The 25992-nt window shown below is 46.6% G+C and overlaps 1 long non-coding RNA gene across 1 annotated transcript; it reads left to right on the forward strand.

The window, feature by feature from the left end:
• The first annotated feature begins 7336 nt into the window (after nt 1-7336).
• On the forward strand, nt 7337-12122 carry LOC132215771 (uncharacterized). The gene is made up of 3 exons (XR_009448614.1): nt 7337-7600; nt 7871-7941; nt 11713-12122. It is a non-coding gene; the product is annotated as an uncharacterized LOC132215771 (long non-coding RNA).
• The last annotated feature ends 13870 nt before the right edge of the window (nt 12123-25992 follow it).

The following is a 25992-nucleotide window of genomic DNA, read 5'->3' on the forward strand; positions in this document are numbered from 1 at the left end:
GCCTACTCATGTGTGGTTGATGGCAAATGAGGATTTAAACTTTCCTTTTGGATTTGAGGAGAAAAGCATTTTCCCAGGGCAGTTTGGCAAACTGCAAAGAGTTTATATCCATAAAATTTTAGGGGCAGGCGAGGTTCTTCTCCACGCTTCCTGCCCTAAAGTAATCCCATGTGAAATAGAGAGGACAAGGCAGAGCTGGGTCAGGCGGACGGTGGGAGCTGGAAGGCGCTTTGGGGCCGAGAGCAACGCCCACCCGCGAGAAGCCAGGGTCGGATGCTCTGGGTAATGGATTTGTCAAGGGCAGAGGTTGTTCAGCTATGAAGTGTGACCAGCGTATTGTGTACCACGTGAGAATAATGTGAACCTCCACGGATGGGAGTGAGAAGAAGCAGGCAGTGAATGATAAGCTGCTGGAAAGGGAGTTTATGGCCCGGGCCGCAGTGACGTTCCGTGTATTAGAGGCTCGTCGGCTGTGGCAGGCGGCTGGCTCCCGGCAAAGGGGCCGCTCACCTTCATTTTTCACCCTGGAGAGAACTTTATGGAAGCAATAACACGGGATGATATGACACAATGTTATTCTATCTGCAAAGCAGAGCCAGGAGAGGGAAGTCCTGCCTTCCTCTTACAGGGCTGTGTCGTGCAGACAGGGCTGGCCCTTACATAGCAGCAAACTATTATTTTCCGTGTAAAATTGACAAAAGAGTGCGCTACACCAGCAAACTCCCTTCAACAGCCGAGTTGGCACGTGAAGGGTTAACGAGAAGCCGACCCTTTAGAAATGTCTTCTTCCCTTGACTGACTCACCAGTGGTTTTCAATCCTCGCAGAATGGGAATTATTTAATTCGTAAGTAACGTGTACGCAGTCGCTTTTAAATGAACTTCACCGGATCCAGTCCTCGCTCCTCTCACCATTTGGAAGGCCATGGAGCGATTTACACAGAAGATGTGACCGGCTGAAATGAAGATGGTTTTATGACTCGTGAACGCCGTGATGCGCACACTTTCCAGGCTGCGTGCTTCCCTCCTATTAAATCACGGCTCCCATAAAACTATCGGACGAGGTGGTGGATGCGCGGTCTCCGTGGAGTTCCCTGTGTTTTCCTTGAAGCCTTCTTTTCTCTCTAATAACATCCAATCTTTGGTTTATATCTTTCTTCTGATATTTGAAGGCCTTGTCTCGCCGACTTTTGCTGTTTTCTTGGATTTGATGCCCAACACTGTCTTAGAAAAAGCATTCCTCTACTCACATAAAATCCCAGGCCTGGTTCATAGGCCATGTCTCCTCCGGGGGCTGCGGCCTTTACAAAGGACACTTTCCATCTAGTGCACACGCAGGGTTGTGGGTACCGCAGGCCCCCCTGTGAAGAGTGGGGGTGGGGGGCTGCCAGCGTCACCATGGCCGAAATGGCGCTGGTTCTCTCTCTTTCTCGGGCTGTGACCTGGTATGTGCCTTCTGATCTCGGCTTCCTCATCTGTGGAAGGAGGTGAACTGCACCTCACACCATAGCTGTAACCTAATGGAACTCATGCACAGCACCGAGTGGGGCCCCTAGTGCATGGTAGTTATTAAGGGTTTATTTATGTATTTATCCATCTTTTTTTTGTTTTGTTAATCCTCACCTGAGGATATTTTTTCCTTTGATTTTTTTTTTAGAGAGAATGTAAGGAGGGGGAGAGAGACAAACAGAGAGAGGGAGAGGGAAGGAGGGAGGGAGGGAGGAAGGGAGAGAGAGAGAGAGAGAGAGAGAAAGGGAGGGAAACATCAATGTGAGAGAGACACATCTGTTAGTTGCCTCCCTCACTCACTCCGACCAGGGTCGGGGATCGAATCTGCAACCCAGGTACAGTGGGGCCTTGACTTACGAGTGTCCCGACTAACGCGTTTTTTGAGATACCAGCTGTCTCTCAGCCGACTTCTTGCATCGAGTTGATAGAGTAATTTGAGTTAACGAGCTCCTTAATGAGCTCCTTAACGAGCTCGGTCTCAGAACGAATTAAACTCGTAAGTCAAGGCCCCACTGTATGTGCTCTTGACCAGGAATCAAACCCTCGACCCTTCGGTCCTGGAGCTGACACTATGTCCACGGAGTCACACCGGACGGGCAACATGGTTTTTATTTTTCCTGGGTCTGTAGGCTGTCGAACTCAGAAGACCGCCTCCTTTCTTGTGTAGCTTCTCCACGTCTGGAATTATTGGTGAGAGCCCGAGGAGGGTTTGCGGGGTGACTGTTGTTAATCTTGGAGATGATTAGAGCGTGGCACCCTCCGGGGCTTCAGGTTGATCCCTGACCCTGGTGTCCAGGTGACACGGCCCACACTGCTGCCCTGGCGTCCCCAGAGCGGAGGGGCCCCAGCAGGAGGCAGACAGCAGGAACGACAGAAACACAGTCGTTTCAAAACTAGGGACTCCCCCTGAACACCATGCCAGTGAGAGTAGAAGAAACAGCAGCCCAGCTTCACATGATGCAAACAAATGTTGTTAGAGAACCTCAGCGTTGGAAACTGGAGGCAGAGAGCATTCATTGCTCAAGCACACAAGTCCACACAGAGTGAAAGGGAGCAGTTTTTTAAAAAATATCTTTTTATTGATTTCAGAGAGGAAAGGAGAGGGAGAGAGATAGAAACATCCATGATGAGAGAGAATCATCGATCGGCTGCCCCCTACTGGGGATCAACCTGGGTCTGTGTCCTGACTGGGGATTTGAACCGTGACTTCTTGATTCATAGGTCGACACTCAACTGCTGAGCTAAAATTTAAAATACTCTCTGAATTCCTTGTGGACTCCCAGCTGAACCTAGTGGTACAGAGAGACACCGTGGGTTGGGGGCCCAGACCCCTGCAGTAGCCCGGATATTGTAACTGAGTCGCACCATTCCACCCGGGAATGGTGCACATAAAGTTATGTTTACACTATCCTGTAGTCTCTCAAGTGTGCAGTAGCACTGTGTCTAAAAATATATCGACCTTAATTAAAAATACGTTACTACTCAAAAATGCTACCCTCCTCTGAGCCTGAGGGGAAAATGGCACCGCGGGACTTGCTCAACGCAAGGTTGCCTTACGTTGTTGGGTACGACACACAGTATCCACGCAGCACCTTAAAGCGTGGTGCAACAAAATGGGGTGACCTGCGCTCACATTACGTCGCCCACATCCTGTAAGGGGCCGAGCAGCCCTGTGTGCCTCCGTGACTCCTGGGTGGAAGGATGGACCGGAGGTCGGTGAAGCACTGGGCTTCGGAGTATTGGGCAGAGTATAGTTTCCTGTGTGGGGGTGTCTTCCCGGGGCCCCGTGAGAAGCATAATTACAAGATGTGCTAGTCATCGCTACTTAAAATACACTGTTTGGGTCGGGCCAGCATGGCTCAGTGGTTGAGCTTCGACCTATGAATCAGGAGGTCATGGTTTGATTCCCAGTCAGAGCATATGCCTGGGTTTCGGGCTTGATCCTCAGTGTGGGGCATGCAGGAGGCAGCCAACCAATGATTCTCTCTCATCATTGATGTTTCTAGCCCTCTCTCCCTATCCCTTCCTCTCTAAAAATCACTAAAAATATATCTTTAAAAAATAATAAAATACCTTGTGTGGCTCTTTCTTTTCTGCCTCTTTATGAATTCGGTGCTTCTATTGGACTTATTCAAGCATCATAATGATAAGGTTGGATTGAGTCATTCCTGCAAAAAATAGCTCCCTGGATATTTACGACTGTACTTGACAAATGTGGTTGTTTACCACCGTGTTCCCTAAGTGGGGGAAAAAGAGAAAACCCTTAAGCTGATTTCTTTATATATCTTGTCCGTGGAATCCGGGTTGGAGTTGGGAATGCAGAGCTCTCTGCCCACGTAAACTTCCCCGGTGGCTTTCTGTGTCCTTACATCACCTGCATAACCTGGAGAGCCCACTCAAGGGCATTCAGCCCTAGTTCTTTTTGTTCATTGACTCACCCCTCATCAGATATTCATTTATTCCGTGTCTACCATTTGTCAGGCTCTGTGCGAGGTGCCAGCACTAGCGGGGTGGGTATATGGTGACATTTTATAGTCCCAGATGTTGTACACACACTCATCACTTCCATGTCATTGTTTTATATGGGACACACACGGGCACAGACACACGTGTACCTTCAGCGTGTTACTTGAGATTCCCGTACTGGCCCCTTACGCTGAGCCATCTCAGAAATCTGTAAGGTCGCCGCGTGAGAAGCACAGTACGGTGTGGGGTGTGCCGAGTCAGCAGCATGGTCTCTGGAAGCTGTGGAAAGCCCTGGCACAGAGGAATGAAGGTGCAGGCATATGGAGGTCCCCAGGGGTGCACTGATGTGCTGAGGACGGTGCACGAGGGGGTGCGTGGGCTGTGTCTGCAGCAAATGCCGAGCGGCGGGGAGAGGTGGTGAGGCTTATCTGCACACTACCATGGAGAGGAGTGAGGGGCGAGAAAATACGAAACAGTGGCTCCTGTGGCACCACCCCATGTTTATCAAGTAAAAACAGAGGCACAGAAAATGACCATACCAGCTCCAGAAGCACACCTGTAAGTTGGGGACACAGACAACAAATGAAGTGTCTACCAGGCAGGGCAGGGGACTTAGAGAGGGGAGCGGAGGATAAAAGAAAGGGTCCTCAACCTGATACTGGGCCATGAACTGAGAAGTATAATTAGCAAAAAATCTTGTCCTGAGTCCCCAAAAAAGAAAAAAAAAAGGATTTTAATTCCATTTTTTCAAAACCTCTTTTTCTATAGTCTTTGCCTAAGCAGATCTAGAGTGGTTGGGTCTCCACTTGGTATAAAAAGCAGTGGGAGATGATTATTCTGAATTTAATACTAGGTTTCAGGACAGTAATAATGGCAGATCCTTGCCATTTTAGTGTATATAATGAGACTTCAGCTGCTATAAACAATAACAATGATGATATTAGCTTTGTCAAACATTTACTGAGGGCTCACTAGCTTAGAATTTATGAACTACCAGTCAGTTCTTTATAAACTTATAAAAAACCATATCAAAATTAGTAGAAAGATAAATTTACCCCCTAAAATTTTTAACTCTTGTTGCCTAGGATACACCATATTTTTTGCACATTTTAAAATGTTTTAAAATATCTCTTGGCCTCAAGAGACCCTCTTAGAAAATTACAAGGAACTTGACAGTTAAAGGAAAGAGGTCCATTTACATAAATATTCTCAGAGATATAGATACATTCATGTAAGAAAGACTATCATATTATTGTGTGTCAGATGAATACATCTATTACCTCTTTCTTTTAACAAGTGAGTTTAACCCATTTATATTTATTGTCATTACTGACACATTTGCTCCTTTCTCTTCTCAGTGAATGCTGACTCTGTTTTCCATTTCCTTGGGCTGAAAACCTAGTCACCTTCGTTTTTCTTTCTCCCACATGAATTCCTCAGTAGTTCCCTTCGAGTCCCTGAACCATCTGTCCTACTTCTGCTTAGGCCGGAATAAAATTCTACAGTTATTTTTCCTAACAGTTTGATGATGCAACTTGGACATCTTTATTGTCCTGGTGAGAAGGCTGCTGTTTGTCTAATTGTCACACCTTCCTAAATAATATATTCCCTCTGGTAGCCGTTAAAATAGCTCTGTATCACTGATGTTCTCCAGTTCAACCTATTTCCAGGGTTTGAATTATTTCTTTTTATCCTGTTGGAGTTGCTAAGTGCCCATAGCCCAGGTTTATTTTTTCTAATTTAACACCCCAAACTAAAAGGCTTTCTCATTCCCAAGTGTCCAAGCAGAAACCCCAGGATTAGTGCTCAATGGACAAAGGTGTGCTCTTTAAGGATACCTGCAGCCTGGGTGTTGGAGACAGTCACTGGCCAGACCTGGGTCATGTGCCCACACCTGAGGTCAGCGGTCTGTGGTCAGCACACACTAACTACATGGATTAAGAGCAAGGGCAGAAGGCATGTTCCACCAACCCTCCTGGACTGCTGAGGAGAATTACGGATACAGGAGACTGTTACCCAATGAGTGTGTGTTTGTTGTTCAGGAGCCAGGTCTGTCCCCACAGAAAGGGTTGAGGGGCACTTGGTGGAGGCATGGGTGGTGGAGGTGGCACAGCGGAGAAGGCAGGGTGTTTCTGCCAGGGGAGAGGGAAGACCGATTCTTTCCGTTGTTTGGCAGATCAGAGGTAAGAATGGTGCTGTGGATGGAAGGGCTGGCTGGGAGACAGACGTCCATGTATGCTGGGCTCTGTGCTCAAACTTCTCTTTGCAAATAGCAGCATTCATTGGAAGACAGCCAGCCAACAAGTGATGTGGTCAGGAACATACTGGACAGAAGTGGAGACTTTTGTTTGGAAAAGGGGTTTGGTATGAAGAGAAAACTGGGGAGTGTTACGGGCAGAGTTTTATTCCTTCGAAATGTAGATGTTGAAGGCGTAATCCCCAGTCCTGTGGAATGCAACCGAATTGGGAGATAAGGCCTTTGAAAAGGTGATTACGTTAAGATGCGGTTGTTAAGGTGAGCCCTAGGCCAATCTGACCGGTGTCTTTATCAGAGGACATCTGGACACCCAAAAAAGAACGGCGGGAAGGTGCCCGTCTTCCAGCCAAGGAGAGAAGACAGCAACCTGTGGACACCTCGGTCTTGGACTTCTAGCCTCAAAACTGTGAGAAAATAAATTCAAGCCCCCCCCCACCCCCCCCCCCCGGCCTGTGGTGCGTTATGATGACACCCAGCAAAGGGCCGTAGGGAATGATTTCGAAGTTTCTAACCCTGCAGCGGTGAAAGCCGGGAGAAGTCACGTCAAAGGCAGAGTCTGCTGGACTTGGCAGCAGATCGGATGCTTGGCACGGAGAGACGCACCAGCCCTCCGTACCATTTAAAATTAAATTATGCCCAGCCAGCTGGCTCAGGGGTTGAGCATCCACCTATGAACCAGGAGGTCACAGTTTGATTCCCAGTCAGGGCACAGGCCCGGGTTGCAGGCTCAGTCCCCAGTAGGGGGTGTGCAGGAGGCAGTCGATCAGTGATTCTCTCTCATCATTGATATCTCTCTCTCTCTCTCTCTCTCTCTCTCTCTCTCTCTCTCTCTCTCCCTTCCTCTTTGAAATCAATAAATACATATTTTAAAAAAATAAAATGAAATGATAAAAGCCACCCCGCCCTATATCGTTTGGTTGATGAGTTCTTAGGGCGCACGTGCAAAGCCTGTGATGTTGTTCCAAGCGGTAAGGCCTGTCTGTTAAATCTCTTAGTAATATGGAAGCGTGTTGATTCTTAATCTTGCTGAAAGGCCGGAGGGCTCCATAATCCGCCTCCACATTTAGGAGGCTGAGCTCGCCTCCCTGGGAGAGACAGGGGCTCCGATAGCGGCCGGAACAGGAGCAGGCGGTGGTGTCGGGGAAGCTCGGTGTGGCCCGCGCAGCTGCGGTTGATGGGGGCTCTGGGAAATTAAAACTTTCCAGCTCTCCCCAAGCTGCTTCCTTACAGATGGTCTGGGAGCCGGGGTTTGTGTGTGTGTGTTGTATATGGGGGTGGCTCTGGCCAAGCAGAAAACTGCTCCTAAGACCATCGACGCTCTCATTCCTTTTCCTGGAGCACAAACCAAATTAAGATAAGAATATTAATTGGTAAGTGCCGTCTTCTAAAAATATAGGCCTGCATAGAGGGTTTTACATGGCTTCTTTGGGGTTTGCTTCCTCCACATACACCCGCTAAATCATGGAGGCATTTATGACGACTGTAAAAGGGAATTTGTGGGACTGACTGTATGTACTCATAAGTTTGAAGTGTACATTTTCTGTAATATATAGACTGGTTTGTAATGTGGTGTACATAAAGGCGACAGAAGGCATATAATTAAAGAAAACTTTCAAATCCTGGGGTTTCTTCTATTGCAGGTCTTTTTTATGTTTGCGGAGGGATTACCATACAACGCCGTAAAACACCGCATACATCTCATTTTACTCCGGTAAGCGGGCCAACTTCTCTGCGGAAAGTCTCTATTGCAGATACCTTCTGTGGCGGAAGAAGACAGGTTTGGGTTTCTTGTTTGCATTCACTCTATAAAAAATCAATGCCAGTCTGGCAGGTTTGTAAATATTGACTCTGGGTAGCAATTCCAAGGCGGCTGCTCCCCCACCCCCCACCCCCCTGCTCAGCGCTCTGTTCAGTCACTAACAAAAATCAGCATGCGAAAAATTCCGGAACATTCCACGAGTCAAAAAACAGGATTGGTTCAGACGCCTGTAGGCAAAACTGCCATTAGGGTCCTGATCATCTTAATGAGAACCTACTCCTGGGTCATGCTTTGGGTTTATGCTCTCAGACAATTTTTATGAATCATTAGAGTTTTGACTCACCCCTTTGAAATCTATGTGTGACAGATTCTCCATGGTTAGGTGAAAAGGAGATTTTAAGAATTAGCTTTTCTGCCCTAACTGGTTTGGCTCAGTGGATAGAGTATTGGCCTGCGGATGCAAGGGTCCCAGGTTCGATTCCGGACAAGGGCATGTACCTTGGTTGTGGGTACATCCCCAGTAGGGGGTGTGCAGGAGGCAGCTGATTGATGTTTCTCTCTCATCGATGTTTCTAACTCTCCATTCCTCTCCCTTCCTCTCTGTAAAATATCAATAAAATATATTTTTTAAAAAGAATTAGCTTTCCTTGCACTGTATAAAAAAATGAAAAGGCCAGGACTCAGTACCAGTGGAATAGGCACTACATGTTAATCAAAACATTAAGTTTAGAAACAAAATAATTGCATGGTTGAAAGGATGCTGGAAAGTATAAATGTAAGGACATTACTTTGAATCAGATTTTAAATTTGCTAATACATCTAGAATTCTTAAAAAAATAACTTATTTCTATTACATTTTAAATTTTGAATATACAGAACTGATAAGTATCCTAAAGTACCACATGGAACTATACATTTCTCCTTTCCTCCATAATAATCTGTTTTTTCTCTACGGATTTTCAGACATACACAGTTAACAGACTTCCTCAATCATCTCTTTTAAGCAAGAAAAATCTATTTTACTGCTTTTGTAGGCAATGTTATTTCTCCTCCCTCTTTCTTCCTTTAATAATATTTATACATGGACTAGCACTTTAAGAATTAAGATGGAATTATCCTGTAATCTGTGACCACCCATCCCCCTGAGTAGTAGCCCGGCAGTTGCTGAAATGGATTCTGTGTCATGTGTCAGATAATTATGATTTTTAGAGACCACAGATAAAATGTATCCTGACTACTAATTCCTCCTCTACTCATATTAAATCACCGAAATCTAGTTCCAGAGGGCAAAGTGTGAAAAATCAATTTAAAAATGCAATCTAGGCTGAGAAAAGAATCTCAGATGCCGGTGAGCAGGCAGGGTGAATTCTGAGTGTGGCTGGAGCCCTCTGAGAGATGCCGGGCACACGTCGGCTTTCAGGGCACGTCTAGCCACATCGTCCCTCGTCCCTGTCTAATGAAAGAGGCGGAGTGATGCCCGTGCCGTTTTAAGCTGATGGCCCCCACTACCGGCCCAAGGGGCCAGAATCCGCCTGGAGCTCCCTGAATGCTTAGGCACCAAACAAAACGGGGCCCAATTCTGCTAAGTTTTCTGAGAGGACTGATGGTGTTGGAAGCAGAAAACCGATGGCTCTAAATACAGTTAGAGTTATGGCTGGGGAGCTGCGTTAACGTAGGGCAGGGGTCTCACCGGGGTGACTGACGCTATTCTGATACTTCAGATGCGAAGAAATGTAAGGCTGTTTACCTTCGGTCCACAGACCTCAGATTCAAGTTAAAGGCTAGAGAATGTGATTGAGTACCATCATTTCTGAGAGGGGGAGGGGGAGGGATGGGGTAGGAGAAGTAGAGGGGTGGAGTTATTTCTTCCCAAACACAGCCCACTGTTTTTATGGTAAAAAGACCCTACCACCACCATTCAGTGTGTGGACTGAGATATTCCACCTGCTCGGAGAATATGCGCGTCTAAGGTTTGCCTTCAGGTCTCAATCACCGTGTTTAATTTGGGTTGTGAAGACCACCTCTTGAATCGTATCAGATGAGTGTTTTCGATAGGGGCCACCCTAAATATAGAGGTACGTCACAGTGACCTCTGTCCGCAGTTGAACCTTTAGATCTATACATGTACCAGGCAGGGAACATATCTGAGGGAAGAAGCCAGTTTAACAAACACAGTGGTGCCCTGATGGTGTGGCTCAGTTGGTTGAGTGTTGTCCCATGCACCCAGAGGTCACAGGTTTGATTCCCCATCAAGGCACATGCCTGGGTTGTGGGCTTGATCCCCAGTAGGGGGTGTGCAGAAGGAAGGCGATTGATGTTTCTATCTCTCTCTCCCTATCCCTTCCTCTCTCTGAAATCAATAAAAAAAACATATTTAAAAAAACAAAAACAAATACAGCACCCATCTGGGATACAAAACTGTCCTGATACGCAGCAGCCTGAGGCTAGGGTTAGACCCTGGGGTGCGAGGGGACGGCGAACTCAAGCTCAGTCTAACTGTGTCCGTGGGAGGATTCCCCAATTTTTCAAAGGATCTGAAGATTTAGACTTTAGGTATCATCTGCATTTGAATTTGGCTAATTCATTACAAATGAAATTGGAGCTCCAGAGAAGTGAGAAGCCAAGGGTACCCTAGTGATGTGAAGGCAGGAGCAGCCGGGCCAGCCCCTCCCCGATGTCCCCAGGAAGGGCTCCCCACTTTCTTCTCTCCCATGGGCTGCCTGTTCCAGATTCAAAGTGCATGCTGACCTTTGGCACGCCCATAATCACCTCCCTGTTGATTTATCACCGGGAGTGGACTAGACTTGCTGTGGTTGCCAGTTGGTGGTCCGTGAGGTCCGAAAGGTTGGCGACCGCTGGACTAGAGGGTCCGATACCCTTAGCTTCATTAGAAGGAGGGGGCATAGAGGGTTTGACTGACAAGGATTTCCAACACAGGGTTGGAAAACGGAGGCCTGTGACAAATCCAGGTTATTGCCTGAATCTGTAAATAAAGTTTTTGCACAGCTACACCTGTTCGTGTATGCATTGTCCGTGGTTGCTTTTCTGCTCCAAAGGAAAATTGATAGCGGTGTCTGAGCCCATTTGGCCTGCACAGCTGAAAATATTTACCATCTGGCCTTTTACGAAAAAAACTTCGCAGCTTCCTGCAAAAGAAACGGGGGTGTTAATAAATGGTAGCAAAAACCGGCATATACCCACTCCCCACCCCAGATGTACCATGGCTTTAAAGTCTGCTCCAAATGCATTCATGCAACATTTAGCAAATATAAAATGTGATACATCTTTTCTTTGCAAAACGGTGCTAAGTGTTGAGATTTAACGAGGCCCTTGCCTTCAACGACTTGCAAACTAGAGTGGAACGGTGGGGAACACCTAATTATAATTGATGCGATTTGGCATTAGCAGAGTCAAAGGACACATCGGCGAGGAGAATTTGAAACCTTTCAGCGAACACGAGCATGTGTTTTTGCCAAATGTATCGGGCACGTTCGCCATTAGAAAGCCTGAGGAAGACACTGTTTAAAAAGGTTTCCTTCATTAAGGTTTTTTCCGAGGCTTTATTTTGCTCCCTTTGTGTTTTGCTTGACTCTGCGTTGGTTTCTGTGCATCTGAGACAGCCCTCCGCCCGCCCTCCTGAAGGGGGGCTTCGTGGGGACAGGAACCTCGTCGTTCCTGCCCCACTCTGGGCTGTGGTTGTCCAGGCAGCTGTTTTCTTTCCAGTGGCTCCCGGTCGGTGAGGGCTGCCCAGACCGGTCAGTGCCGCAGAGGTGGGGGGTCTCAGCACCTGGATCCGGGCTGACTGGGAGCCTCAATCCCAGCTTTTAACGTTTGCAGATCACACAGTCCGGGAACCTCAGGGTAAGCCGCTGGCCACCGGGAGCCAGACCATGTGGAGATGCCCCTGGGAGCAGCCGTCAACCTCGGGGTGGAGGGATGTCTGAGCTGCTGTCCTGTGTCCCGGCCCAGGTGTGTGCCTGCTCAGGTGTGTGCCGACCAGGTGTGTCCTGGCCCAGGTGTGTCCTGGCCCAAGTGTGTGCCGCCCAGGTGTGTCCTGGCCCAGGTGTGTCCTGGCCCAAGTGTGTGCCGCCCAGGTGTGTCCTGGCCCAGGTGTGTCCTGGCCCAGGTGTGTGCCGGCCCTCAGGCCTCCTCCATAGGCCGAAGGTGAGCTTTGCTCTGCGCCCTGGGCAGCCGCGGCCGAGAACTGTCTGCAGCACCCGTATACACCTGTCACCCCGGGCCGGCGCTGGGCCACCGGAAGCTGGGCCACCGGAAGTGGAAGCAGCTCTGGGCGCGAGAACTGAGGACGGACCTGCCAGTCACATGAGAGTTGCTTCCTGAGATTCCACTCCCTCCAGCGGGCGGTTCCCTGACCCGGACCCTCTGCGGCCGGGCACCTGCCCCAGAAGATGAAAAACCACTGTTGGCTGGAGTGAGGCAGAGGAGAGCGTGGAGGCAGCGCCCCAGCAGGCCCAGCGCTACCAGGTGCCTGCCCCCCGCCCCCCGCTGTGCCTGCCCCCCAGGTGCCTGCCCCCAGCAGCCAGGCACCTGTACCCCCCCCATGCCTGCCCCCAGCAGCCAGGTGCCTGTCCCCCCCCCATGCCTGCCCCCCAGGTACCTGCTCCCCCCCATAACCCCCCCTCCCGTGCCTGCCCCCAGGTGCCTGCCCCCAGCAGACCCAGGTGAACAGGGGGCCTCAGGGACAGGTTCCCAGCCTGGCCCTGCGCTGCCCGCCGTGTCAGAACCTCCTGGGTCGCCGCTGGCTTTCAGGGCTATTGTTTTGGGGGTTCCTCTCTGACGTGCAGGTGTCAGACTTTGGGGTGCCCATGTGGGGTTCAAACGCTTAGCTCTTCAGGGACAAGCTCACGGTTTTGAGTTCCCTCCAGACTCAGGGTTTGGGTGGGTTGTGCCCAGCCCCTGGAACCCACGTCCAGGTGGCCTCCTGCGTTCACCAGAGGCGCCGAGTGGCCCAGACAGTTTTCGGGTGTTTTTCAGAGGAAGCTTCACCTGCAGCTGGAGCTGCAGATTCGGGGAGCCCCTGGAGGCGGGGGAGCCCAGGGCTCCTGTGCACCCTCCGGAGCCAGGAGGCACTGTTGGTTTTAAACTTCACTGTAAAGGTTTTCCACCATTAGGATTTCTCGCTCACGCCGCCCCAAACGGCCAGGTTGACTGGTTTGGGTTAAACGTACATGTGGTGGTGTTACCGAACTCAAGGTGCTGGAAGTTGGGGTGCTCTATTCATGAAGAAGACATGGTGGTCGCCAGGTAGTTTTATTTACTTGCAGCAGGTAAAGGAGATGGGATTCGTATCCAAAGCTCCGTGTCCCCAGAGGTGTGGCTAAAGTTAAGTGTGTCTCAGAAGAAGAGCCTCATGATGAAATAATTTTCAAGAACAACAAATTAGAAAAATATTTAATTTTTATAAAAGGCACAAGATGATATAACAATCTGTGTAGCATAAAAGACAGCATGACAAAGTTAAAAGAAAAAGAATGATCTGGGGGGAAATGTCTGCAAAAATTTTATATTGAGACTATACAAAGAGCTCTTGCAAATGGATAGAGAAATGTCAATAAAGAACAAAGTGGACAAAACTTATGAATAAGTATCTGAAAGGAGAAATACATGCTTATTGGACAAGAAGCACATCAACAAATACTTAATCTCATTAATGACCCAGGACATGGAAGTTAAAATTACCATTTAGCAGTATGTAAACTTTAGAAAGTTGACGAAAATTTGATTATGCAGTTTAACTTCCGGACATGTATTGTTCATAAATATTGTCCATCATCACCAGGTGGGAATGATGTTGAACCCAAACACTGTGCAGTGACTGGCTTTCAATGGGTAGCTCATTCTCTGCTTATGGTCCTGAATGTGAAATAATTCGGGTATCACTCTTGGCACAGATCTTTACAGTATTGCTTGTCGTGTGATTAATAAAAATGATAATTATTTAAAAAACAGAAAACAACTACCTCTTCTTTTTTCTTTTTGTTAATCCTTACCCGATGATGTTTTTCCATTAATTTTTAGAGAGTGGAAGGGAGGGGAAGAGACAGAGAAAGAGCAACATTGACCTGAGAGAGACACATTGATTGGTTGCCTCCCACACATGCCCCGATCAGGGCCAGGGATTGAGCCTGCAACCAAGGTATATGCCCTTGACTGGAATCCAACCCACGACCCTTCAGTGCCCAGGCCCATGCTCTATCCACGTAGCCAAACCAGCTAGGGCTGCATTGCAATTGTTTATGAGGAATTGGCTCACAGGACCACGAAGGCTGAGTGGTCCCATGACTTGCCATCTGTGAGCTGGAGGCCCAGGGGTGTGTGTGTGTGTGTGTGTGTGTGTGTGTGTGTGCAGACACACCCAGAAATGAGGCTTAATCCGGGCACACCATGGCCAGTCCCCTCGACATAAAATAAACCATCCCAGTGGATTACTGTGGGCTTCAACTAAGTATGCAGTGGTTAATGTTTTCTTTCTTAAAAGAACAGAATTGGAACAATTAGAGTAAAGTTTTTCTTAAATGTAATATGATTTTCAAATATTTGAAATACTTTTATTATTTAGGAAAAAAACACAAGAAAAACAGCATTCACCATTTCCTAGAAAATGGTGAATGGTTCATTTTTTTTAAAAAAAATTGTTTCAGAATTCTCTTTTGCAACATTTAAGCGAATAGTTAAGTGTTTTAAAATTTAAAATATTACCAATATACTTTAAAAATCTATTTTATTTTTTATTACCCTTATTACATTGATTACAAGTGCACATTTCTGATGCACGACCCGCGTATTGCCTGGTGTGCCCACCACCCAGCGTGAACCCATCAGTGTGCTTCCTAAGGCTTTCGTGTTGAGCAGCGGTGATGGTAATTTAAAGCGGAATCTGCTGTGTCACCATGTTCCCGTTACTCCTCTGGGATCGAAACAAAATTCCTATCAATTCTTTGAGGTACATTCAGAAAGCATCTGTCAGTGGGGATGCTTGAAATCTGGAGATGCGGGAAGGAGACCTTGAGATATGTGATTTACCTAGAGCTCGACGCGGATTCTGACAGTCCTGTTAAGGTCTGGTTGCAGGCGTTTTTCCTAATAAGGTTGCTCAGCATTGACGTATGTATTTTTCTGTTGGAAGGTGATGGCAAGGAACCAACTCGGAGACAGTGGAGTCCGTGGTGAAGGAAGCTCTGGCCCGAGAAACACAACAGGTAAGAATCACCGTTGGCTGAAATTCATTTATTGATTTTTATTAAATGTATTGGGGTGACATTGGTTAATACAACTATCTAGGTTTCACAGGTACAGTTCTGTGATACCTCGCCTGGGCATTGCATTGGGTGCCCAACATTCAGAGTCGAGTCTTCTGACGCCCTCATAGAGTTGATTATGTTTTCCCCTGCAGAGTCTCTATCACTGATCAATCAGCATAAAAAAATAGGGTCCTATATTTGGACTTCGGATTTTCAGTATAATTTTTCTCATTTTTTGTTATTTTTCCTTACATTTCAAAATAAAACCATCATATGTATGTCATATGTATAATTAATACATATATGTATTCAAAGACGTACATATATACCTCCCTAGTCAGGATGTTTGCTCTGGTGCATTTTCTAAGATTCTCACTCTCCTATGTGGCCACACCATTTTGGGTGGCTCTAATGTAGAATTGCAAATCAAATTGTAATTAGACTTTTGTCTTTCCTGCTGGCCTGTAGATTTCTCAAGAGCAGGGGTCAATTCCACACCTTCGTCTAGTGGAATTTAATACAGTGACCATCCTACTGTGGATGAAACAGTGACCATGCCTGAGGGCAATGAGCGAATCCCTCTTTGTAGAGCAACTGGAACCTGCATGTTAGTTACATGACTGTTAGGATTCCCAGCACAGGGTTCCCACCTCCTCCCTACTCCTGTTCCATCACGAATGGTCAGGTGACCTTGGCCTCAGAGTAACTTGAAATGGTGTCGCGAGTGGATACCTGGTTTACTCAGTCCACGTCTGTCCTCCATCACGCAGGGGCCGGGATTCCAGTTCAGAAAACGAGCTGATGTGCACGGGTTCATCACTGTGGTTTTGGTTGGTCGCCTTGTTTTGCTTTCTGAGAAATTGCTGGCTTTTTCTAACAATGACGGTGCGGTTGAGAATGTGCTGTTGCCAAATGCCGTATTCTGCTGGTTCTGTGTTCGTAAACCTTTAGGTGGGGAGCGTGCCAGGTTGTCAGATTGCTTCCCTGTGCTCCTGGGGTGTGGCTGCCCGCTTTAGAAGTTCCTAGCTGAGGAGGCAGGGTTTGGTGCCCTGCCTGCCTCGCTAGGATCAGCCGATAAGCAGTCGCTATTTCTTTCATTCAGGTTCCGTCCATTTTTGCTTATTAAACTATGTGACACTTCTTGGGAAATTTCATTGTTTGTTTGTTTTATTGTTGATTGTATTACATATCCCATTTTCCTCCTTTTACCTCCCTCCGCCCAGCTCCTCCCCTCCCAACCCCTCCTCCCCCCCAGGTCTTCACTACCCTATTGCCCAAGTCCAGGGCTATGCCTGTAAGTATGTAAGTTCTTTGTTTTATCTCTTCTCGTCCCCCAAACCCTACATCGAGGTATGTCGGTCTGTTTCATGCCTCCCTGCTTCAGTTCCTATTGTGTTGGTCAATTCATTTTGTTCATTAGATCCCACAAATAAGTGTGATATTTGTCTTTCTCAGTTTGGCTTATTTCACTTAGCGTAATACTTTCCAGGTCCCTCCATGCTGTCCCAAAGGGTAAAAGATCCCTCTTTTTTATAGCTGCGTAGTATCCTATGGGCACTTGGGCTGTTTCCGAATCTTAGCTATTGTAAATAGCGCTGCTATGAACGTAGGGGTGCATATGTTCTTTCTGATTGGTGTTTCGAGGTTTTTAGGATATATTCCCAGAAGTGGGATAGTTGGATCATTGTCTTTTGACTAACGGTATTTATCATGCTATGTGAGGAAAGGACACATACCAGTAAATTAGACTGAAAGCCGCAGGGAAGCTGAGAGCAGCCCCATCCCTGGGGCAGGGGGCTCCATTTCTCCCGTATTTGCGTACATTCCTTCAGTTCCTGGCGGGCGTTTGCTTGGCCATTTTACGTTTCCTCCAAGAGTGTATAGCAAGATCCAGGAGGTGGGCCTCTGGGATTGCATTCCCCTCCGCGCTTTGCTCCCACGGGCGGGTTGCAGGCGGAAGGATATGCTTCTGTGTGCTCTGCCCTGGCTCCAATTCCCGGCCGCTCTGCGCGTGGAATGATAATGCACGCTCACTCCCACAGGAAGGGAATGTTTTTGAAGCCAAATTCATTTTCTATTAAGTTCAACCAGATTATGCTCCATTGCACGTGGATTTCCTACATTAATATTGTTTTTCCTTGAGACTGTAGAGTTGTAAAAGAAGGATGCTTTTAAAATAGCTTTGCTGAAATGTTGCAGGAAGGGTTTAGCGACGCTGTGTTGAGTGTTTTTCTGTTTATGTGAATTAAAATGACATATTTCTACACGCGGAACCCCTGTTTTGCACGTGAGGGTTGACTAGACAGGCCCGGGGGTGGGGGGGAACCTTCTGGAATGAAGGGAGTGACCTGTGTCTTGGTGGGGAGAGAGATTCTGTGAGTGTAGGCAGCGTGTGTCTAGTTGTGAAGTCATCGCAGGCTACACGAGGGCTGCACGTGCCAAGTACTATGTGCAGATGTTGAAGCAAAAAGCGGGGAGGGGCTCAGAGCACAGATATTAGCCCGAAGGAAATAAATATCTAATTAAAACTCAGGAAGTGTTTCTGTCAGAAGGCGTGATAGGCTATTAGCAGAGAAAATATCTCATAAACGAAGTTTTAATCTCATAAAACATGGATCACAGCCCAAAGATGACCAAGCTGTGTGATCCACGACCGTTTCATCTGCGGCTGTGACAACAGGTACCTATTCCAGCCTCGATCCACTCAAATGCATATGGATTTCAAATGTCATTTTAATTTGTCCTCGGAAATTTAGGTTTTAGCAAGGAATGTATACATTGAAGCAAAAGAATAGAGGACCGATGGAAAGAGTAAATAAACGTTGAAGTGATGCATTTTTTTCATTGTGTTCCAAGAGTTCTTTCTTTAAAAGGGGAAAGGAAATAAGATTGCTAGGCATTTGGAAGAGCTGGTGGAAAATTATTAGCTTTAGTAGCTCCTAAAATCAAATGAGGAACATTAATTGAAGTCCAGTATTCAGCTCTGCAAAGTGCATGAGTTACTAGTCACAATAATGTAAATTTGTAATAAAATTGCACAGTGAATAATGGCTCTTATCAATAAGTAAGGTCAGAAATTGATAAATCATGAATCAGCAGTATTATTAGTAAAGTATTATTAACATTAAGCTTAATAAGATAGAGATGAATTTCAGAAGGAACAATTGAGAGAAGTAATTCTTTATATTTAAACTATATGCATGTATTTATTTGATAAAAACAAAAATTAATTTTAACAAAGGGCGCTGGAATACCTGGACCTCCACAAACAAAAAATAAATAAATAAATCAAGACACAAACCTTACACCCTTCACAAAAAAATGAACTTAAAATGGACCACGGACCTAAATGTAACGTAAAAGTATAAAGCTCCAGGGAGATAACAGGAGAAAACTTAGACGACCTTGGGTATGGTGATGACTTTTTAGATACCACAGGAAAGGCAAGATTCATGAAAGAAACAATTGGGAAGCCGAACTTCATTAAATTAAAAATTTCTGTCTGCAAATGACACTGTAAAGAGAAGGAGAAGACAAGCCACAGACCGGGAGAAAATATCTGCAGAAGACCCCGGGCTCCGCCGACCCACCGTCTTCACGGCCTGTTCAGTCATGAGCTGGCAGTCCCGGGTTTGTTGTTTTCTCTCTCTTTGTAGCCACGGCTGCTTAGGATGCAACCTGCTGGAGAGACTGTCCTTTGAACTCACTTTTCAGACTTCCCCGACACTGTGTCAAGCGTTAAGCTGGCGAAGTGCTTTTTTCAATAACGGAGAAACTCATTAAAAATGTCGGAGCTCCACAGCCCACTCCTCCCCTAGGACACGTGAGGTGGAGGAGAAAGAACTCCCAGGGTAACGGCGAACGTGTGCTCGAGGCTGTCCCCCCAGGAACACAGGGTGAGCGGGAAATACAGTGGGGCACCAGGTCCAGCCCCCTTCCCCTCCTCAGCCCCACGTCCCGCTCCGACACAGAACCACACGCGACTCCATCGTCCGAGGCCTGGCCGTGCAGCGCCTGCCTCTGGCTCGGCCAAACCCACGTTGCTAACTGTGCTTAGAGGATCTGCTTCACCTTTTCTGGACGTACCTTCCGTTTGTCTTCTGCAGAATGGCCTCTTTCTGGCCCTCCGGTCCGTAAATTTCGGGAGGGGCTGGTCCGAGCCCTCGCTGAGGGTGGGCCCTGTCTTAGCCTGTGCAGCCGCCCTAACAAAATACCGTGGACAGTTCTGAGTGTGGGCCCTGCCCCGTGTGGGCGGCGTGTGCCCAGGAGAGCTGGAAGGAGCCGCGCCTCGCCTCGCCGTGCACATTAGCGGATTTATACAGCCCCACTCAGATCATTAATCTCCAGATTTCAGACCTATTTGGGTAGGGAGAATGAAAAATGAAGGTCATTTCATGGCTCTACACTATTTTTCATTTAAAAAATATGAAAATGATGATTAAATTCCTCTCTAGCTCCTTAAAATATATAAAAATGTCCAAAACCCAGTGAGATTTAAAACTAAGACAAGGCATCCCTTTGAAGTCCAATGATTGTACAGCGTTGAACCGCAGCTCCACGCCGAGAATAACGTGTGTGTGGGGGTTCAGGGAGAAGTGCCAGTCGTGAGGGGGCACCGTGGGGCAGAGCCGGCCCAGTGTCAGGGTCAGATGGGCACACAGAGGACGTCTCCGTAATCGTGTTCCGGATGCAGGTGGGGACCACCATCTCGGTGACAGAAGGCTGGTGACCACCGGCACCGAGGAAGTCGTAGGGGGAACAGACGCCGTGGACAGCAGTGCTGAGTCCGCCTTAACTTTGGCTGTGATCCCAGCTTTGACCTTCACTGAACCCAGAGTTTGTGAGTTCTGCTAGCTACTTAACATTCCCAAGTCTCCATTTTCTCATCTGCAAAATGGGGCAATCGTGCCTACCTCATGAAGTTGCCTGTGAGAAGCGATTGAGTCACAGCCACTGTCGAATTACCTGAGCTTTAGACACATGCTTGGAGACACTTTGGGCATGGTGTGTGTTTGTATAGAATATTCTGACGTTCTTTTTCGTGGAAGATCCTGAAATTAGCTCAGCTGCTGGGAACTTTTAGATGCTCGTGGAAATTTTGAAACAGTGGCTCATCTTAAAGTCCAGTGGCATTGACAAGGTGCCGCGTGTCTATTATCCAGGGTCTATGTTCTTTTTTCAGGCGATGGTATGAGTCAGCACGTTTTTACAAAAATACTAGAAATTAAAAAAAAATAATCATAAGGGCAAGATTGTATCGTTTTGAGTAAGCATCTTCTTGGGGGAGCACATGAAACCTGAGCGTGTGATTGGCTTTGACCAAATCGCATCTTCCCCAGTGAGGTTGGGTGCGGAGGGTGGAGTGATGTGGGGCCCTGCATTCATATTCTACCTCACTCCACCGTAGGGCCGTCCCTTAATCACTGACTGTTTCGAGGAGGGAACAGCGATGCTACTGCATCTTCAATGCCCCTCACCCACCGGCAGAGCTGGTCAGGGGTGCCTCATTCCCACAGATAAGCCAATACTTAGCAACCCTGCATCCTGGTAACTGTCAATCAAACCAGGGCAGCTATGATGAGAAAGGGCCCCTCCATAAAAGGCCAGCTATTCAAAAGTTCAAAGTTAAATAAGGAAATGGCCCTGGCGGTGACTGATTAAATAGTAATCGATTAAAGAGAAGGCATGTTGACTCTAGCAGTTCATTCTATGACAGCAGCATTCAGCTCTGGCCTTGCCTGAATCGGAATATTGATTTAAACATTTGGCCCTGAGTAATTCGGCTGAAAGATCCATTCCGTTGATTTGTAGTATATGAAAGATTTCAGCTGGTATAATTACTACCTGTTTTGTGTTAGCCCTCTTGGATAATCAGCAAAGTGGGGTTTGTTGTTTTTAACCCTTTTGAAAAGGGGCCAGTTTGCAGCTCTTTAAAAATCACCAGGATATGCCTGGCCGGCGTGGCTTAGTGGTTGAGCGTCGACCTATAAACCAGGAAGTCACAGTTCGATTCCTGGTCAGGGCACATGTCCGGGTTGTGGGCTCGATCCCCAGTGTGGGGAGTGCAGGAGGCAGCCAATCAGTGGTTCTCTCTCATCATTGATGTTTCTATCTCTCCCTTTCCCTTCCTCTCTGAAATCAATAAAAATATACTTAAAAAAATACAAAGGCCCCCTTATATTTTAGAAATTGCCACACAACACATTTATGTGGCTGGAATAAAGTACTATTGTATTTGAGAAACCAGCAATGTGTATCATGAACCCTTTTCATTATTTTGAAAAATATGTTTGGGTCCTGCATTCACGTTCTACTTCACAAGTTAGGGGGGAGAAATCCACTCTTGTTGGTTTGGGCCTGGATTAATGAGGCTCAGAACTGTGCAGATGACACTGAATCCCAGACTCGCTTAGACTGAGTCCCACTAAAGAAAGCAATCAGTGTCCCACTCAGCGCCATCATGCTGTTCTGCCCATGGGATTGCTGTGATAAGGAAATGTACAGAGCATTCTTAATAGATGCAAAGTATCACTTATTCAGATGTTTCCCAATCATCCATGAAATCCTATTATAATCCAGTTACATAGGAAAAGTCAGAAAAGTAAGGAAAGTCTCTTAGGGGCTGTTGGAATGTAGGGGACATACACAGACACACACACAGAGAAAAGTACCACACAAGTGTACAGGCAGATATATATCCACTGACACAAATACATCCATGAGAACATCAGCATCAACCACGTGCAGGCCCCACACACTCCGTGCAAACACAACAGAAAGGGAGAGAGAGTGAGATTCTCTGGGGAAGATGTGTTTGGGGACTAGGCAGAGTAGAGTTGGGGTTTGTAAGAAAACACTGTTGAGAAATCACAAAACATTTACGTGAAACTAAGCCAACATCACCACTGTGTGTGTTGGGGTGGGGAGGCATTCCTGACCCGTGGGGGAAGGGCTGTGATTTTAGTGGGTGGCAGAATGGACATGATGTTCTGAGGCATAGTTTGCAGGATGAGATGGGATATTGAAAAACAGCCATTATCCAGAGTTAAAGATTGGCGGGATAGTGAAAATGTTAAATTTGGGTGGTAGAGTCTTCTAGGACAGCCTGGTCAGGTGAGGTCCAGACTGAACAGAGGCTAAATATAGCAGGAGGAAGTGTGGGGGAGAGAGACTGAGGCTCACCTTCCTGAGGCAATGTGTCGGTATTATTACTGTCAGTATTATTATTGTTGAGATCTGTCATCCTTCCTATCTCTGTGCTGCGTGTGGTCAGGATTGTTCATCAGGTTTGGTAGATGAGAGAGTTGAGTGCTAACAGACGAGTAGGTATTTGTAGCTAACAAGTGGCACAATAAGGATTCAAACTCAGGATCATATGATCTCCAAATCATATTTAGAAATTCCCATGGCTTCTCTCTTGTTACAAAGATGTCAATAAACACAAAAGTCACTTTAACTGATTTCATACTGAATTAAATTAATCTTGACTTCAATCCGATTTCAATCCCTTGTTGCCTCTTGAAACTCATCATAAGACTGTTTACACCCATGATTCTATAATATTCCTATTCCTTTTTCATTTTTACATCTTGATCCTTAACAATCTTTACCTTTTTCTGGTGAGGTTTTGAGGTTGTTATACATATAAGCCCAATGAAACATCCCTTTTTTGAAACTCAGAAAATATGATCTCTTGGTAACCTCTCTCTCTCTCTCTCTCTCTCTCTCTCTCTCACTCTCACTCTCTCACTCTCTCTCTCTCTCACTGGGGATCCAGGCTTCCCTCACAGCCCTGGCTTTGTCTGGAAGGTCGTCTGGAAGGACATCTGGTCTAATTAGCATATTGTGCTTTTATTATTATTATATATGTGTATATATATGTGTGTATTAAAGCGCCTCCCTGCAACGTTGTTGATAAGGTGTTGTTATGGGAAGAAGAGGTGAAGCATGGAGAGACACACTAAGAGTAACAGGCTGGCTCCCGACACACTGACATTGCCAGAGTTCCCACACGTGCTGCTTGGATGAGTGTGTTGTATCATCACCTTGTTACAGGTGAGAACTGAAAAACGTAGGCCGTGTGACTCAGGGTCTCACAGCTGAGGGTGTGCACTTTCTCAGACTCCAGGGTTGGCCCGTGTTCGGTATGTTTAGTTGTCTACCTGACTTTATGAAACCAGCCTTGAACATCATGATCAGAGCAACTCAGTGAGAACTAGATGGCAGGAGGGTAGAGACCTGGGAAGATCTTCCCCTTAGCATGTGACTTTGATGTTGAGTCAGTGTTCTCACCTATCAAATGGGATCAGTAGTAATCTGGTGGCATTGCTCAGCCACCAGGACGAAGCAAGCATCGGAAGGGAGGGCACTTACGAAAGGACCCAGTTTTGCCAAATCCTTGTAACCGGATAACAGGCAACTCTGTGTGGAGTGGGTGAATTCTCCATTACAGAGACTGTTATCTAAGCGCTTGTTTTCCTTAATTGAAATAAAAAGTCTTACCTTTATATTTGATGCTATAAGACAAATAAATGGAAGCACTGTAGGCTGGGCACACAAGAATGAGTTTATAAGACATCCTTACCATGTAAGTCTAATGTATCCATCGCGACATAATTTATTCAGTAACTATTGCTCTTAGGCCCACTGTGTTTCAGTCACTGAGTTAGCTCTTTTCCGCCTCCTTCAAGGCACACAGCTCCACTGCCTTTCCCAGCCTCCCCATAATGCCAGGCATCTGTGCACCTGCCTGTACCTCCCTCCTTTTGCTCCTGACTCTTTCTGAGGTGACCTTGGCTTCCAAGCATTAACAAGGACAGAGTCCCAGCAAGACCCCGAGTCCCTAAAACTCTGTGCCCACCAATCAGGAGACCCATGGTGGACTCTATATGAGCAAGAAATAAACTTCTCTGTGTTAACCAATGAGCTTCGGGGAAACATTCCTTTAGTAAAACCTCTATTACGGTAGACATTATATGCAGAAGTTGATAGAATTTTCTAGGCTCCTTTGGGTCAGAAAGGTGTATTAAAATAGCTCCCTCAAAGGTTAAATGTGGACCTGGTCATTCATATATATATATATATATATATATATATATATATATATATATATATATATACACATATATATGTGTGTGTGTGTGTATAAATATATATATATATATATATATATATATATATATAATTGATTTCAGAGAGGAAAGAGAGGGAGAGAGATAGAAACATCAATGATTAGAGAGAAGCACTGATCAGCCACTGGGGACTGAGCCCACAACCTGGGCATGTGCCCTTGACCGGAATTGAATCCGGGACTTTTCAGTCCACAGGCCAGCGCTCTATCCACTGAGCCAAACTGGCTAGGGGCTTCCTTTATTTATTAAAACTGGCACTTCTCATATGCAGCACGTATTGTGACAACAGCTGGGATAAGCCAGAGAATGGTCTAATGTGGAGCCCCACCTCATGGGACGTGGGAAGCAGACACTTACCGTAGCCGGAAAGACACAGACACCATCATCACTGGTTCCTGTAGTGTTCTGAAGGAAAGGAAGGGGATGATTCGATAGGAAATGGCGAAGCACTCGAGGAGGAGAGTGACTGTGAGGCTGAGGACGAAGCTGACCATAGAACTGGATCAGAAAGCTTCTAGAAAATAGGAAACCAGCCAGCGTCCTATTGTAGGAAGCAGCTCCGAGCCATGGAGCGCACAGCCCCTGAGTAAACGCCAGGCTTCATTCACTGACCCCCGACTGCCCACAGGCTGGCACTGTGGCCTGCCTCCAGACCTCCAGGTCAGACAGGGGGTTTCTGTCCAGACATAAGCATCCACGGGGCTTGAAGGAGTTTGACACCTACATCGACTTTCTAATTAGCATCGTTTACTATTTTTAAACCCCTTAAGTTTTGCATGCTTAATGCATTCTTCTGGCTGAGACTGACAGCAAGATAAATCGCTTTAGTTATTCATGATTCACTGGACTATCATCGCACTTAATGTTCCTTGGAGCAGATTTAACCCCAGTGAAGCCGAATTGAATAGGACTCTCGAAGGCAGTTTTTCGTGAAGGTGGTGAAAGGATACTCTTAAACTCACCATATATAAAACCAATGTAGTTCTTTCATTTTGTAATGTGTGGTTTTTTTAATTGATTTCAGAGAGGAAGGGAGAGAGAGAGAGAGAGGGAGAGAGAGAGAGAGAGAGAGAGAGAGAGAGAGAGACATCAATGATGAGAGAGAATCATTGATTGACTGCCTCCTGCATGACCCCTTACTGGGGACGAGCCCACAAGCCCACAACTGGGGCATATGCCCTGAATGGGACTTGAGCCATGACCTCCTGGTTCATAGGTTGACACTCAACCACTGAGCCACACCTGCCGGGCAAGTCCTTTCTTCTTTGTCAAGTTCTCTTACGATGAGTTTTGAAACCTGCCTTCGATGGGTGATATGGGCCTTCAGACATGTGCCTCCAGCAAAGGTTGTGAACTTGCTCGGGGAGTGTAAGGGGCAATGGCAAGTGCTCAGACTTCCTCATTTTTTCCTGGGTCTACACAGCTTATGCGCAGGATGTTTTAAGAAGAGAATAGTGACAAGTGCAGAGAGAGAGCTGGTGGTTAGCCGCCATTAGTTATTGATTGCTCACTGACTATCTGATACATATTAAAAGTACACACACACACACACACACACACAATATCTGTTCCTCTCTTCCACCATAAAAGGCAGGCATGGGATGAATCTA

This window comes from Myotis daubentonii, chromosome 14 (genome assembly GCF_963259705.1).
Source record: "Myotis daubentonii chromosome 14, mMyoDau2.1, whole genome shotgun sequence".
NCBI classification, from domain to species: domain Eukaryota; kingdom Metazoa; phylum Chordata; class Mammalia; order Chiroptera; family Vespertilionidae; genus Myotis; species Myotis daubentonii.